This window comes from Petaurus breviceps, unplaced genomic scaffold (assembly GCF_028583685.1).
Source record: "Petaurus breviceps papuanus isolate PSGF00001 unplaced genomic scaffold, PetGlider_PUasm1.0 90650, whole genome shotgun sequence".
Classification (NCBI taxonomy): domain Eukaryota; kingdom Metazoa; phylum Chordata; class Mammalia; order Diprotodontia; family Petauridae; genus Petaurus; species Petaurus breviceps.
The window spans coordinates 6,427,372-6,441,906 of NW_027187299.1; positions in this window are offsets into that span (position 1 = coordinate 6,427,372).

Below are 14,535 nucleotides of genomic sequence, written 5' to 3' on the forward strand. Positions count from 1 at the left end.
GAAGGAAGGAAGGAAGGAAGGAAGGAAGGAAGGAAGGAAGGAAGGAAATTTGATCTCACTCTACCACTTCAGCTTTACCTCATATAATTCCTGTCTACTGAACCCAAATGGACTACTCACCATCCACTATACATAGCCCATACTTAATCATCTTGATGCCTTTTTTTCACATTGTTTCCTACGTTTGGAATATCCTCTCCATAACCTCTCACTTCCCTACCCCTACCCCTTCACCTTCTTCATTACCTGTTGAGTTTCCATCATGCTTCAAAGCCCAAGGAAGCTTTCCCTGACCTTCTTCCTCTGTACCTCCTAACTCATCTTGTTTGTTTTTCTTTCATCTATTTATCATATGTTATGTTTTATTATAGCTATCTGTGCATGTGTCATATTCCTTTTACTACCATCAATCAATAAGCATTTATTAAGTACTTTCTATATGCCTGGTATGATGCTAAGCACTAACAATACAAAGACAAAAGTGAAACAATCTTTGTCCTAAAGGAGCTTACATTCAATCAGAGAAAACAACATGTAGACATATAAAGTAATCACAAAATATATATGTGTATCTTATATTACATTACATTATGTCATGTCATATCATACTATATTATACTATACTATATTTATTATGTTATAATTATATTAATTCTGTTAATTATACTAATTATATTATATTTCTATAGGTAATTTCAGGGGCAGGCATTAGCAGCTGGGAGGGGAGGACAAGAAATCAGAAGAAGCATCATGCAGAAGACAGCACCTGAGCTAAGCTGAGCTTTGAAGGAAGCTATAGCTTCTAAGAGGCAGAGGTGAGGAGTGAGTTCACTCCAGGCATGGGCAATGATATGGTTATAGAAGACAGATTGTCATGTGTGAGGAATAGTGAGGAGGATAGTTAGTAGATCATAGAGTATGTGAAGGGGAATGAGGTATAGTAAGGTTGGAAAAGTAATTTAGCACCAGGTGGTGAAGAGCTTTAAATGCCAAACAGAGGGGTTTGTATTTGACCTTAGGGACAATAGGAAGTTACTGAAGCATCAGGAGCAGGGGAGTGATCTGGTTAAGCCTACACTTCAGGAATATCACTGTGGCAGTTATGTGGAGGGTAGACTGGAAAGGGAGATTTGTTTCAGAGAAAATAATTAGAAGGCTGTGGCAATAGGCCAGAAGAGAGGTGATTAAGGTCTTAACTTGGGTGGTGGCCATCAGAGTAGAGAGAAAGGGGCAAATCAAATAGATATTATTGAGACAGAAACCTTGAGACTTGACAAACTGATTATATATGTGGGAAGAGGGAGTCAGGAATGACACCAAGATTGGAAACCTGGGTGACTAGAAGGATGGTGGTGCCCCCAACAGAAATAAGAAAGTTAGGAAGAAGGGTAGATCTGAAGGAAAAGATGATGAGTTCTGTTTTGGGCAGGCTGAGTTAGAGTTGCCTACTAGACTGTATATTCTATGAGGGCAGAGACTGTCTCTTATCTAAACTTCATATGCCCTGCAGGGCCTAGTACAATGATCTGCACACAGAAGGTTTTTAATAAATGTTTGGCATATTGTTGTTGAATATATTTATTACAAAATATAATTATACCAGTATGAATTTACGGGAGATTTTAGATGGATACACATGCACTTACACATTACAATAGCTAACATATATGACTCTTCAAAGTCTGCAAAATGCTTATTATCCTATTTCATCCTCACAAAAACTCTTTGAGGTAGATACTATTATCATTCCCATTTTATAGATTGGGAAATTGGCTGAGAGAGATTCAATAACTTACCTAGGGTTCTATAGCTAGTAAGGATCAGAGAGATAATGAGACAGAATTCAAACTCAAATTTTCCTGTCACCAAGTTCAATGTTCTATCTATTGCACCAAGCTGCCTCTCATAAGTGAGATAACAGCATGGGAAGTGGAGAGCTAGCTTTGGTGTTAGAAAAACCTAGGTTCAAATCTTGCCTTTGAAATATGCTAGGTGTATGACAATGGACAAGTCTTGAGACCTTCCATTCCCCCATAGTAACTCTCTAAAACTAAATGTTATAAATACATTATGCACCCATGGAGAGGGTTGCTGAAGTGAAATCACAAATCTGGAAAGGAGAGGATGGGAGAGGAGAGGAAAGGAGAGCCGAGGAGAGGAGAAAAGAGGAGAGCAGAGAGAGATGAGAAAAGAGGAGAGGAGAGGAAACATATATCCTTTCACCAAATAATCTAAAGAGGCAGTATGATCTAAAAATTTCAGTACTAATCTTGAAATACTGATGTAAGGATGTTAGTTTCAATCTCTTTCACAGACTGGCATTTTGGTGTTGAGGAAGTCACATAACTGTTGCAACTCCATTATCTGTTTTACAAAGAAGAAAAAATAAAAGAGAATCTCAGGGCTCATAAGGACTTCTCAGTGAGATCACCTACTCCATTCCCTTGGCTGCAGGCAAGACCATTCCTCTAGCAGCTGATATAAATTGTTTTCTATTTCATTAAAGACTTTCCAAGGCTGCCATCTCACCATATCCCCAAGTAACTCATTCTAGGCAGAAAATCCTTCCATATAGCTCATGCACAGATCTCTTAATTTCCCCAGGGCCAGTTTCTATGGTCCTTCCTTAGTGGGAAATAATCCTAGAACATCTAACTCTTTTCCTATCTCACTGAGATACTGTGAGAGCAAATTAGATACTGTCCATGAAATGATTTCAGCTCCTGAGGCCACAAGCTGCACATAAATACAGAATATTATTTTCATTAAAGGAGCTAGTGTTATAAAAGATTCTTTGCACCTTGAATTACTATAGAAACAAGACCAAAAAAAACCCCAAAACATAGTTCCATAAAGTGCATGTTCTGTTTATGTAACAGAGTTTGTAAAGACCCCAAGAGAAAGGAAAAAAACCTTGTGAACTATTGTTATCTGGGAGCAGAACTCCAGAGAACCACTACTATTATTTGAGCTATTTTTCTTTTGGAGAGTGGATCAAAAAGTAATTTTGTAGGGTAAAGGCACCCATGGATTTCTATTTCTAGGGGAAAAAACAACTAGGCCAGACAGGTGTCGTTAGTTTCCCAGGCTACACTTCCCAAGGTATTAGATGGCAACAGCGACAAAGCTAGGCAGAGATAACCAAAGACAGATTTATCCAGTATGTGTTGCCTGGGTCCTACCTTCCACCCCATCAGCTCTCTAATGCCCCAGACTGAGCCTCCCCAGAGGCAAAATTAAGTTAGAATCTGCTGGCCCCATAGCCAGAGAGCAGTCTGCTACTCCAAATGTTCTCAGTGCACACGGGCTACTTCCAGAAAACAGCCTTTCAAGCATCAGTCTCAGTTTTCATCATGGAAGGAGAAGCTGGTGGAAGACTTTTTTTTTTTGGTGTTCTTTTCTTCTTCCTTTTTCCTAGATGATTACAGTATACAAGCCAGTGTCATAATTTTAGAAAATGTATCCTTTTTCCCCTTTTCTTTCCCAGTGAACAGTATTGTCAGATACTGTCTGAACCTAGTATAAATGGATAGCGCCTTCTTGGATATAAGAGAAGTTGCATACCCTCATCCCCAGGGGCAACTTCTGTGAGGACAATGACCGGCAAGGATTGTAATGCAAGAAAGAAAAGAAGTGAGAAGGCTTTTCTGGCCCTATGGTGAAGTGATAGTGTAGGGAGAATTGTGTCTCTTATCAAGACAAATACCAACAGCTCCATAGTACTCACTATGTGCCAGGCATTGTGGTAAATGCTTTACGTTGAGCCTCATAACAACCCTGGGAGTTAGGTATGATTATTATCCCCATTTTATAATATATTTTAATAGTTTATATTTAAAATTATATTATATTAATATAGTATTCATATGTTTATATGTACAAATATAGTATTTGATGTATAATAAATGTATATTTTATAATGTAATAACAATTTTATAATAACTGTGTCAGGCACCATGCTAAGTGCTTTACAATTAATTATCACTTCATTTGATTCTCATAACAACTTTGGAAGGTAGGTGCTATACAGGATGTCCCTAAAGTCTGGACACATAGGAAATCTCATTAACTATGCATATTTTCAAGAAATAAAATGAATGAAATCTTCAACAACATTTTATTTAATTAGCATAAGTGAGATTTCATAGGAAGACATAGGAGACACATAGGAAATCTCATTAATTAATTAAATTAATCTTATTAATATGGAAAATAGTCCCCAGTAGCTAATTAAAGCTTTTATTCCATATGAAATTGTCATGGCTAAAATTTATGCTAATTAAATGAAATGGTGTTGAAAATTTCATTCTTTTCATTTCTTGAAAATATGCATAGTTAATGAGATTTCCTCTGTGTCCAGACTTTAGGGACACCCTGTATTATTCCTATTTTATAAATGAAGAAACAGAGGCAAACATAGGTTAGGTGACTTGTCCAGGTTCACCTAGCTAGGAAGTGCTTAGCACAACACCTGGCACACAGTAGGTACTAGGTAAATGTTTATTGATGTGTCTGAGACCAGATTTGAACTCAAGTGTTCCTAACTCCAGGCCTGGTGCTCTATCTACTTCACCACCTAGCTGGAGTCTTCCTCTTATAGGTGTTAGTATGGCACCCATGAAGGAGAAGACTTTTCCCTGGCAAAGGTCATGGATCCCCTAAAGCAAAGGTGTCAAACACATCCCAAGCAGCCCAATTAGATTAAAATGTAACTGGGGAAATATTTTTAAAAATAATCATAATAAAAATAATTAACAAAATTTTTAAAATACACCTAGAACATAAATAATGAAAATGTGTGGTGCTCTGAGTCAATATATGGCAGGGGCAATTCTTATGTGGGGTTAGTGGTTCCTGTTTTTATTTGAGTTGGGCACCACCTGACCTGCTGGAATCTGTGCAAAACTACAGGAAGAGTCACCTGTTGGGAAACTCTTCAAGATGGTATATATCTGAAAGTGGCTGAGGTTATACATGTATCTGGGGAGAGGACTGCTTATTGGAGGCTATCTTTATTTATTCATGAGATTTACTGTAAATTCCACCTTCTTTTCTTCAAAGCGTTAATGCTTTCCTTCTTTGAATTTTGTGAACTGTGTGCTGGTAAGAAGTATTAATGATGACCCACCAAAGGTTGCCATAAAGCAAATTTAACAGAGCTTCTGGGTGGAGGTAGCCTGGAAGGTAAGAAATCCCACAAAAATGTATTCTATTTCATTAAAAGGCAGCATTAAGCAGTGGAGAAAGTGCTGGATTGAGAGTAAGGTGAGCCAGTCTCTGTCACCAGCTATGTGACTTTGGACAAGTCTTTTGAGTGTCAGTTTTATCATCTGTAAAAGAGGAGTATTGGACTAGCTCAATGGACTAGATCAATTAGAAAATCACAAATTAGCATTATCTATGTCGTATTACATTTTTTAAAAATTTATTAATCATTTCCCAATTACATTTTAATCTGGCTTGGCAGCACTGGGAGTTTTGTAGGCTGCAACTTTGACATCTTTGTACTAGACAATCTTTAAGATTATAATTTGCCTTAAATCTAAGTGAGAACCTCTGACGCAAAAAAATACACAGAAAATACTGATGCCCAACAAAAATACATATCTTACTCCATTACTCTTAGGGATAGCCTAAATTCTGTCACTGAATGATTATTTTGTTCCACTGAATATTGCTTGGAAAAAGTTAAGATCTCTTCTAGTTCAATTGAGCTAGGAAATTTTGTAAGTAGGCCAGAGGCTGATTTTTACCATTTCTACCACGTAGATTTTTACCATAATGAAATATCCTCAATTGAACCTTGGCTTATAGGTCAATCAATCAATCAACAACATCAAATAAATGCCTACTGTGTACCAAGCATTGGAAATATAAATATAAAAGATAGTCCTCATCCTCAAAGGGTTTATGTTCTACTGAGCAGATACAACACATTCACAGATAAATACGATAAACAAATACAAAATAAAAATAAAATAATTAGGGAAGGAGTCCTAATACAAGGGAATCTGGAAATATCTTTTGAAAGAGATGACACTTCAGTTTATGGATAAGAATCATCATTTCCTAGGGGATTAAATGATTGAGTCCTTATTTCAAGTCAAAACTGTGCCTGCTTTCAAATTCTTCCCTAATCTGGCAATACCCTATATCTAGTCAATCCTGAAGTTTTCCCCATTGATGAGAAGCCTCCTTGAAGTGAAGGTAGGAAAGTTAAATAACATCTATAATCTAAGATTTTGTTGTGTTTTTTTAACCCCACTGACAGGTGGCTCGATGCTGGGCTTGGAGGCAAAAAGTCCTGAATTCAAAGATAGCCTCAGATACCTATTAGCTATGTGACCCTGGGCAAGTCAGTTAAACTGCTTCTCTTTGCCTCAGTTTCCTTGACTATAGATTGGTGACAATATACCTAGTTTCCAGGCTTGTGAGAATCAAGTGAGATCATATTTGTAAAGACCTTAGGAAATTGCCTAACTTATATTAGGAGCTATATGAATAGGTATTTCCTTCCTCCCACTGACCCTAGTCCACCAAGTCTCCTCTTTGCCACTAGTTAGTCAACCTCTCTAAGGATGTTTCTTCATCTTTTAAATGAGGAGATTGGACTAAATGGGTATTTCCCAACAATTTAGATATTCTAAATAGTCTGTAGTATAACTCAGGTTGACAAGCAGTGGTGCAAATATCCACTAATCCCTCCCAGCTCTAAAATTCTATGCTCTATTCTAGAGTCAATGAAACCAGGACTAGGATTCCATAAACCTCTCTTCCTCTTAGGTCTTTCTTTGCTTCTGCAGCACTCTCATCCTTTCTATCCAATCTCCATTGGATGAAGAAAATCTGGATGATCTCATCTGGACAAGACCAGATTTATCTCTACATATGGAAGCTGGGAGAGAATACAAAGAATGGGGGCAGTTGGAGACAAGGGAGACAAAAAGGAAGACAAAAGGGAAGGGAAAGGAAGAAGAAAAGGGAGAAGAGTGAACAAAGAAGAGGAAGGAAAGGAGCAAGATGGAGTAGAAAGAGAGGAGTAGGGGCAGCCAGGTAGCACAGTGAGTAAGAGCACCGGCCCCAGAGTCGGGATGACCTGGGATTGAATCCGGGCTCAGATACTTAGTACCACACCCAGAAATAACTGGCTGTGTAACCTTGCACAAGTTACTTAACCCAATTGCTAAGAAAGAAAGAAAGAAAGAAAGAAAGAAAGAAAGAAAGAAAGAAAGAAAGAAAGAAAGAAAGAAAGAAAGAAAGAAAGAAAGAAAGAAAGAAAGAAAGAAAGAAAGAAAGAAAGAAAGAAAGAAAGAAAGAAAGAGTGGGAGGAAGGGAAAGAGAAGAAACATTTCAAGTGTAAGGTACTGGATTCCCAAGTCACTCCTAAAGTAAATGTATACATAACCTAAAGTAACTTGGCAAGTAATCTAACAGTGTAACTGTAACCGAATGGTATATTTGAACTGTGCACAGTCTAAATGAATACCAAAAAAGGTAGGGCAATCATCTGTGGAAAATTCCAGCTGTAAAAATGGTCTTAGGAAGTGTTCAATATCTGGCCTTCCAAATAGCAAAAGGTGGTTGTAAAGCAAATTACTTTCTACTCTGTTCATTTATAAAATGTTTAACACCCCCCCCCCAAAAAAAAACCTCCCAAAATAGACTTGAGCGTCTGCTGTAAATCACCGAGTTCTACTTTGTGACCTCAGGAATGCAGATGTTGGAAGATGCATAAGCATCATTTCTTTGCTGCACTGTATTGTGTATCCTACCTGCCCCCATGCAAAAGCAGTTTTCACATATCCTAGCTACTCTAGGTTGGCTCCTAGAGGACAATTGGCCAACCAGAGTTTGCCCCAATGATGTAATACTTTCAACCTGGTGTTTCATTGGTTGAGGCATTTGTCACTTGATCAGTCAAAGCATTTCAGGGCTGACATTCTATGGGAAGAAAAGCATTTTGTTCCCTAATGTGCAACTCAGCTGAGCTCTGATCAAACCCAGGAGCTATGTTCTCTATTGCTTCCAGCTTCTGAAATTACATTCACAGTTTATGGTTGTTTAAGCTTTGGTGGATTCTACTTTAATTAATCTAAAAGCCCTTCTGTAAGTATTTCACTGCCTTACCCTAAGTACTTTACAGACTTTAATCTTCTCCACATCCCCCTGACTATCTTGGAAAGATATCTTCAGCATTATCCCTCATTTATCCACATAGGTAGTCAATCCCAAGTTATAGAATCGCCTTGCTTGCTTGAACTAAGTCTAGATAGCAAAGCATTTACAGTTTAGACTCAGGAACCAAATGAAATATTAGGCTTTTAAAAAATTAATTTTGAGTCTAGGGATATCCTAGTTTTCAGCCCCACCCAAATATGCACATATCAAATTTTCATCTTTTCTGGTTAACTAAGATCACAGATTTAGTACTGGAAGGGAACTTAGCCATCACATAGTCCTGTGCTTTCATTTTACAGATGAAAAAATGAGGTCCAGAGAAGTGATTTACCCAAGGTCACACAAGGGGTAAGTAAAGAGATAAAAATTAAACCTGGGTCATAAGATTATAGATTTAGAATTGGAAAGTAGATTGGAGGTCATACAATCCAGCCCCTTCATTTTACAAATGAGGAAACTGAGTCCCAGAAGTACAAAATGAATTGTCACAAGGCTAGTAAATGGCAGTCCGGATTTGAACATAGAGCAAATCTAGGATTCAGGAACAAATTTCCACTTCTCTGACTCCAAACCTACTCTTTCCATTGTATCACACTCCTGAGCTACATTTCTTGTGGGCAACATTCCAAAATAAAAGACAATTATTTTATTTTCCCAGACAGTGGCTCCAGATCAGCATTCTTAATCTGAGATCTATATACTTGTCTTTTTTTTTTTAAGCAATTGGGGTTAAGTAACTTGCCCAAGGTTACATGGCCAGCTTTTTTTTTGCGTGGGTGTTAAGTATCTGAGGCCAGAACCGATCCTGGGTCCTCCCAACTCTGGGGCCAGCATTCTTACTCACTGCGCCACCTAGCCACCCTTTGTACTTGTCTTTTTAAGTAAAAAAAAAAAAGTATTTTGATAACTATTTCAATAAAACTGGTTTCCTTTGTAATCCTACATATTTTATTTTCTACATTTAAGGCATAATTCTGAAAAGGGGGCCATAGGCTTTACCAGTTTCCCAAAGGGGTCCACGGCACACAAAAGGGTTAAGAGTCCTTGTTATAGATATCGCAGGTTGACTTTCTCCCCTTCCCACAATTCAGTTTAACTTAACAAACCTGCCCTGGACAAGGTTCTGAAGGTACAAAAACAAAGTGAAAGACAGATGCTGCCCTCAAGGAGCTTACCTTGTACTGGACATCATTTTGTCAAGTAATGGATTCTTCTGGCACAGTCTCCATTTGCCCATAGTTCTCAGTCACTCGGACGCAGAGATTGTGTCAGCAAGGCAGTGTGTTCTGTAGTTGAGGTGTTTGATGAATGTCTAAGAGAGGTTGGATCTTCGTCTCATGAGAAGGACAAGAGGCGAGAAGGTTCCTAGCACCAAACCTTCAGTTACAGGAGGAGACCAAGATAAAAAGAAGGGAGCAGCATCTTTGGCAAAGTGAAACTTCTTAAGGTCTATGTTGAGAAACAATGCTGGAAGTTTCCAACACTTCCATTCCAATGCCGCAGTATCCTGGGAAGTTATTATAACCATGCTGAGAAACAACATAATCCTGGGCATTGAGATTTCAGCTGCTGGGTATGACATCAATACCCTTTCTGTTCCTTACCTTATAACAATATACTAATGAGGCATTGGAGAGAGTGAAAACAAGTGGACAGCTTCATTTTCCAGGGGCTAAAGACAATTTGGGGAGACAGGTGATAGAACACATGATGCTTACTTTAATTTCTTATTGATTATCTTGAATTCTATTGTAAGTAAATGTCATTTTTGCCTTAAATATTCTAATGAAACATGATTTGTTGTGGCCAATGAAGAAGAGAGATCCTATAGAAAAATAAGGGTCTCTGGGCTGTGGCTTTTAGTAGATAGTGGATTCTTACAAGCAATAGGGCACTACAAGTAAATACAAGATAATTTAAGGAGGGGGAAAGCATTAACACCCAGAGCCAGATAGCACCAGTTGGAGAGAGGGGGTAAGGTTTAGCATGATTTTCCAGGGCTTCAAAGCAAATTAACAGAATGGGTTTTAAGTGCAGTGTGTCACATAAGAGAGAGAAACTTGGTTGGAGTGCCAAAGAGAACAGTACAGTAAGATTAGTTTGTCTGAGGAAAGATATATGGTTGAAGCAAAAGTCAATGAAGAATGAATAGTACTATTCCAAGAGAATTAACTCAAAGTTCTCACACATAAAAACTTTTCCCCAGGCACCCTTGGGGCAGAAAAGCCCTTCCAAGATAGTTTTCTTACTCCCCACAAAGGTCATGTTTTGAAGAGGCCATTTTTCTTCATTAAAAACCCTGCCCAACAGGATTGAAATACCCAAAAGGGCTGGGTATTCAGGCACTGGACCAGAGGCCCAAAGGTCAGACTACACTTGTTTTAGATAAAGGCAGAATGCCATTTGTTCCATCTCCTAAATGCCCTCTTGTAACATCGTTCAAAACATTCCCAGTCTCCAGAAATCTAAGATAGCCCTCCTGTTAACCTCTGAAATCATAGGAATCAGACTCATCTACAGAGTAAAATCATTTCATGAGGGACTTCAGCCATGTTCACTCAACTGAACTCAATTCACCTCCAAGCCAGTAGCCAACCCTTCCTCTCCACTCCCTACTTCCATGGATACCTTCTCCTCTCTTCTCTTTTCCAGTTCCCCTAATGGGTTGTCTTCCTCCATTCAAATAGAATTCCTTGAGAGCCCAGACTGTAGAAGTTGCTAGCATTTAGCACTGCTCCTGGCACATCACAAGGGCTTTGTAAATACTTTATCTATCTTTATAGAAAAATGTTGCAGCTTCCACCACCCAGCAACCAGAGGCCTTTCTCATTGAGGAAAACCAAACCGACAGGAGATGTTATTTTAGGAGTGAGATGGAACTGCCCTGCCAGGTATTCTCTCCTCTGTGGGAGATATCCAAAGGTAAGACCCTTGGGTCATATTTCTGAAAACGTGCTTTTCACTTCCACTGCTTTGTGGATGAGGCTCTATGCCTGCTAAATTTCTCCCAGGATAGTCTTGTATAAAGGCCCTTTCCCTCCCCCCACCCAGCACCTTTTGTTCTGAATCCTGAGTCTTGGCAGAGGATTAAAAAGTAGGAGAACCTTTCTTAATAGCAGTTAGATGCCTAAATGGATTTAGCACTGGCCCTAGAAGCAGGAAGATCTGAGTTAAAATCTGGTTTCAGACACCTACTAACTATATTACCCTGGGCAAGTCACTTAACTTCCCTCAGCCTCAGTTTCCCCATCTATAAAATGGGAATAATAACCCCTACCTCACAGTATTGTTGTGAAGGTCAATATTTATAAAGTCCTTTGCATACTTTAAAGTGTTATATAAATACTAGCTATTACTATTACTCTCCCGACTTTCTCAGTAAAAAATATTCTCAGCTTCCTTTCCAATCCAATCCAACAAACATTTATTAAGCTCCTATTATATGCTATGCACTGTGGATACAATTAATAAAAAGAAAGACAATTCCTGCTCTCAAGTTGCTTACTTACAATTTAGTTGAAGGATACAACACACAAAAAAGGGTATCTTCTTGTATTTGCCAGAAAAGGACTATCAATTAACCTAGTCACAAGTTGAAGTTCTTGGCTCTGAAGTAGGCTGCCAGGGGTGCTATGTGCTGAGAATATGTGACTTGGGTTCTATTTCAAGCAGGAGTGGATAACAACCTGCTGCCCAGAGAGGTGGGGTCAAACTTACTGGCAAATTAGGGGGTAGGTGCAATGAGAAATCAAAGAAGTGGGCTACGGTAAACGACCAAGACCTTTGCAAATAGGAAGTCGATGCCAAATAATGTATGTGGGGAGGGTGCTGGTCAAGAGCCTGATGAAGGGGGAAGTGAGCTACTCTTTTGGACTTTAGGGAGGCCTGCCAAGACTAATCTAACCTGAGGAAACCCAAGGGAAAGGCAGAATCCAGAGACTACTCCTCTTTCTTCCTAACACTCCAGCTTGAGGAGGTCTTAAAGAAAGAGGTTCTTAACTTAGGCCCCATGAAGTTGGCTTTGTTCTTTTTATATTTATTGTTTATTTTTACATTATTTTCTTTTTAAATTTTGAGTCTCAGATTTTCTCTCCCTCCCATGCCTCTCTCACCCACTGAGGAAACATATCAATTATACATGTGAAATCATGCAAAATATATTTCCAGATTAGCCATATCTCAAAAAAAGTTTTTTAAAAAGTGAGAAAATCATACTTCAATTTACACTCAGAATTCATCAGTTCTCTTTCTGGAGGTGCATAGCATTTTTTCAATATAAGTCCTTTGGAGTTGTCTTGAATCACTATATTGATTAGAGTAGCCAAGTCTTTCACAGTTGATCATCATTACAACATTGCTGTTACTGTGCACAATGATCTCCTGGTTCTTTTTGATTTAAACTTTGCATCAATTCATTCAGGTCTTCCTATGTTTTCTTTTTATGAAGTTGTTTTTAAAATATTTTGATAAACTTATTTAAATAGAATTGATTTTTTAATAATCTTATGTATTTTATTTTGTACATATTATTCCATTAAGATATCCCATAGACTTCACCAAACTGCCAAAGAGGTCCATGACAAAAAAAAAGATTAAGAGCCCTGTCCTAAAATGATAGAGATTACTTACAGACCAGGCTTAGTTTGGACAAGGAACAAAGTCATTGCACTGGGCCCAGAAATGGTATTCATGACCAGGGCAACTGAGCAAACCACCTACAATCATTGGGAGTGCAAAAGTGACTACATAACCACGTGTATGAACTATTGCAAAAGCCTTCTGGTTGGATTCCCTGCCTCAGGTTTCTCTCTCCTCCAAACCATCCTCTACTCAGCTGCCAAACTTTTCTTCGCAAAGCTCAACTCTCACCTTTCACACCCTTATTTAATAAATTCCAGTAGTTTTCTGGTATAAAATCCTCTGCTTAGAATTAAAAGCCCTTCATGACCTGGCTGGCCCCTTCCTACCTTTCCAGTCATCATGAACATGCTGTACCCCGCTGTACATATTCTACAGTCTAACAATGCTGGCTATCTCTCCAACATGACACTCCATCGTATAACTCTGGGCATTTCCCCTAGCCATCCTCCATACATGTAATGTTTTCTCCCTCCCCCTACGCATAGTCCTCTTGGCTTCCCTGTCCATCTTCAAGACTCAGCTCAAATTCTACCTTCCACCCCACCTACCCCAGTGTCTATCCTTTGAGATTATCTCTCATTTACACTATACATATCTTGGGTATACATAGTTATCTGCATGTTGTCTTCTTTATTGGAATGTGAGCTCTTTGAAGGCAGATGCCACATTTTTTGTCTTATTTTGTATTCCTAGGGCTTAGAACACTGTTAGTACATAGTAGGCACTTAATAAACTCATGTTGACTGATAGGTTGACCATATTTACATGTGATATCCCTAGACTAATAAACAAAGAAGTTCTGAATCTAGTCAACCAATGCTAATTGTTGGAGTATATATAAAATATACTTTTAATAAAACCCAAATATGATAATATGGACTTCATACCTGCACTTGACCTAGCTATTTGGTCTATAATAAACAACACTGATATATGATTGCTATATCTTGGCACACATCCTAAGTACTTGGTTTACCGTATGCAGATCTAATATGGATGGTATAGGATATATGTATATGTATATATACATATATAAAGAGAATGAGAGAGGGAGAGTACTATGTAATTGTATAGGGGTTATGTATCTGTAATAATTTAACTAGGAGGAGAATATAGCTGGTGGCTCCTTGGGTGACCTGTGGTCAGTTCTCTGTCCCTCCTTCTATCATCTTGCCAGCTGGAGCTCAGGGAACTATGGGAGGAGGGGGAGAAGAGAAAGGCAGGGAGAGAAGGAGGAGGTTGTTGTGTTTTGTTTTGTTTTATCAATGACTGGTTGAACATCTGCTTTTTAGGATACAATTGCTCTAGCCCAGAGAGGAAAGTTGTAAAACAGCTTTGGAGCAGGGATTGGGGCGGGGGGAGAGAAAAGAAGGAATAAAAATAAAAATCAAGCCTTGATCTACTCTCAAGGCTCTAGTAGCAAAAATATAACCTTCCTGCCCTCAGCCTACCTTTAAATTCAGATTTATATACTCATCAGCACACTAAAAAAACATGATTTAAATCAGTGGGAGGGGAGAAGAGGTCTGAGAAACAAGCAAAAGGAAGTCAGGCACTTTCCCAGTGGCCCATGGGACATAGAAAGTTTATTGTGTGTTTCAAGTAGAGTAGGAAAGTACAGTGGTCTGTCATCCCTGATATCTGAATCATCAGGAGTTTGTGGAAATAGCATATAATTTGTAGTTAGAAAGCCTGGGCTCCAATTCTACCCTATTC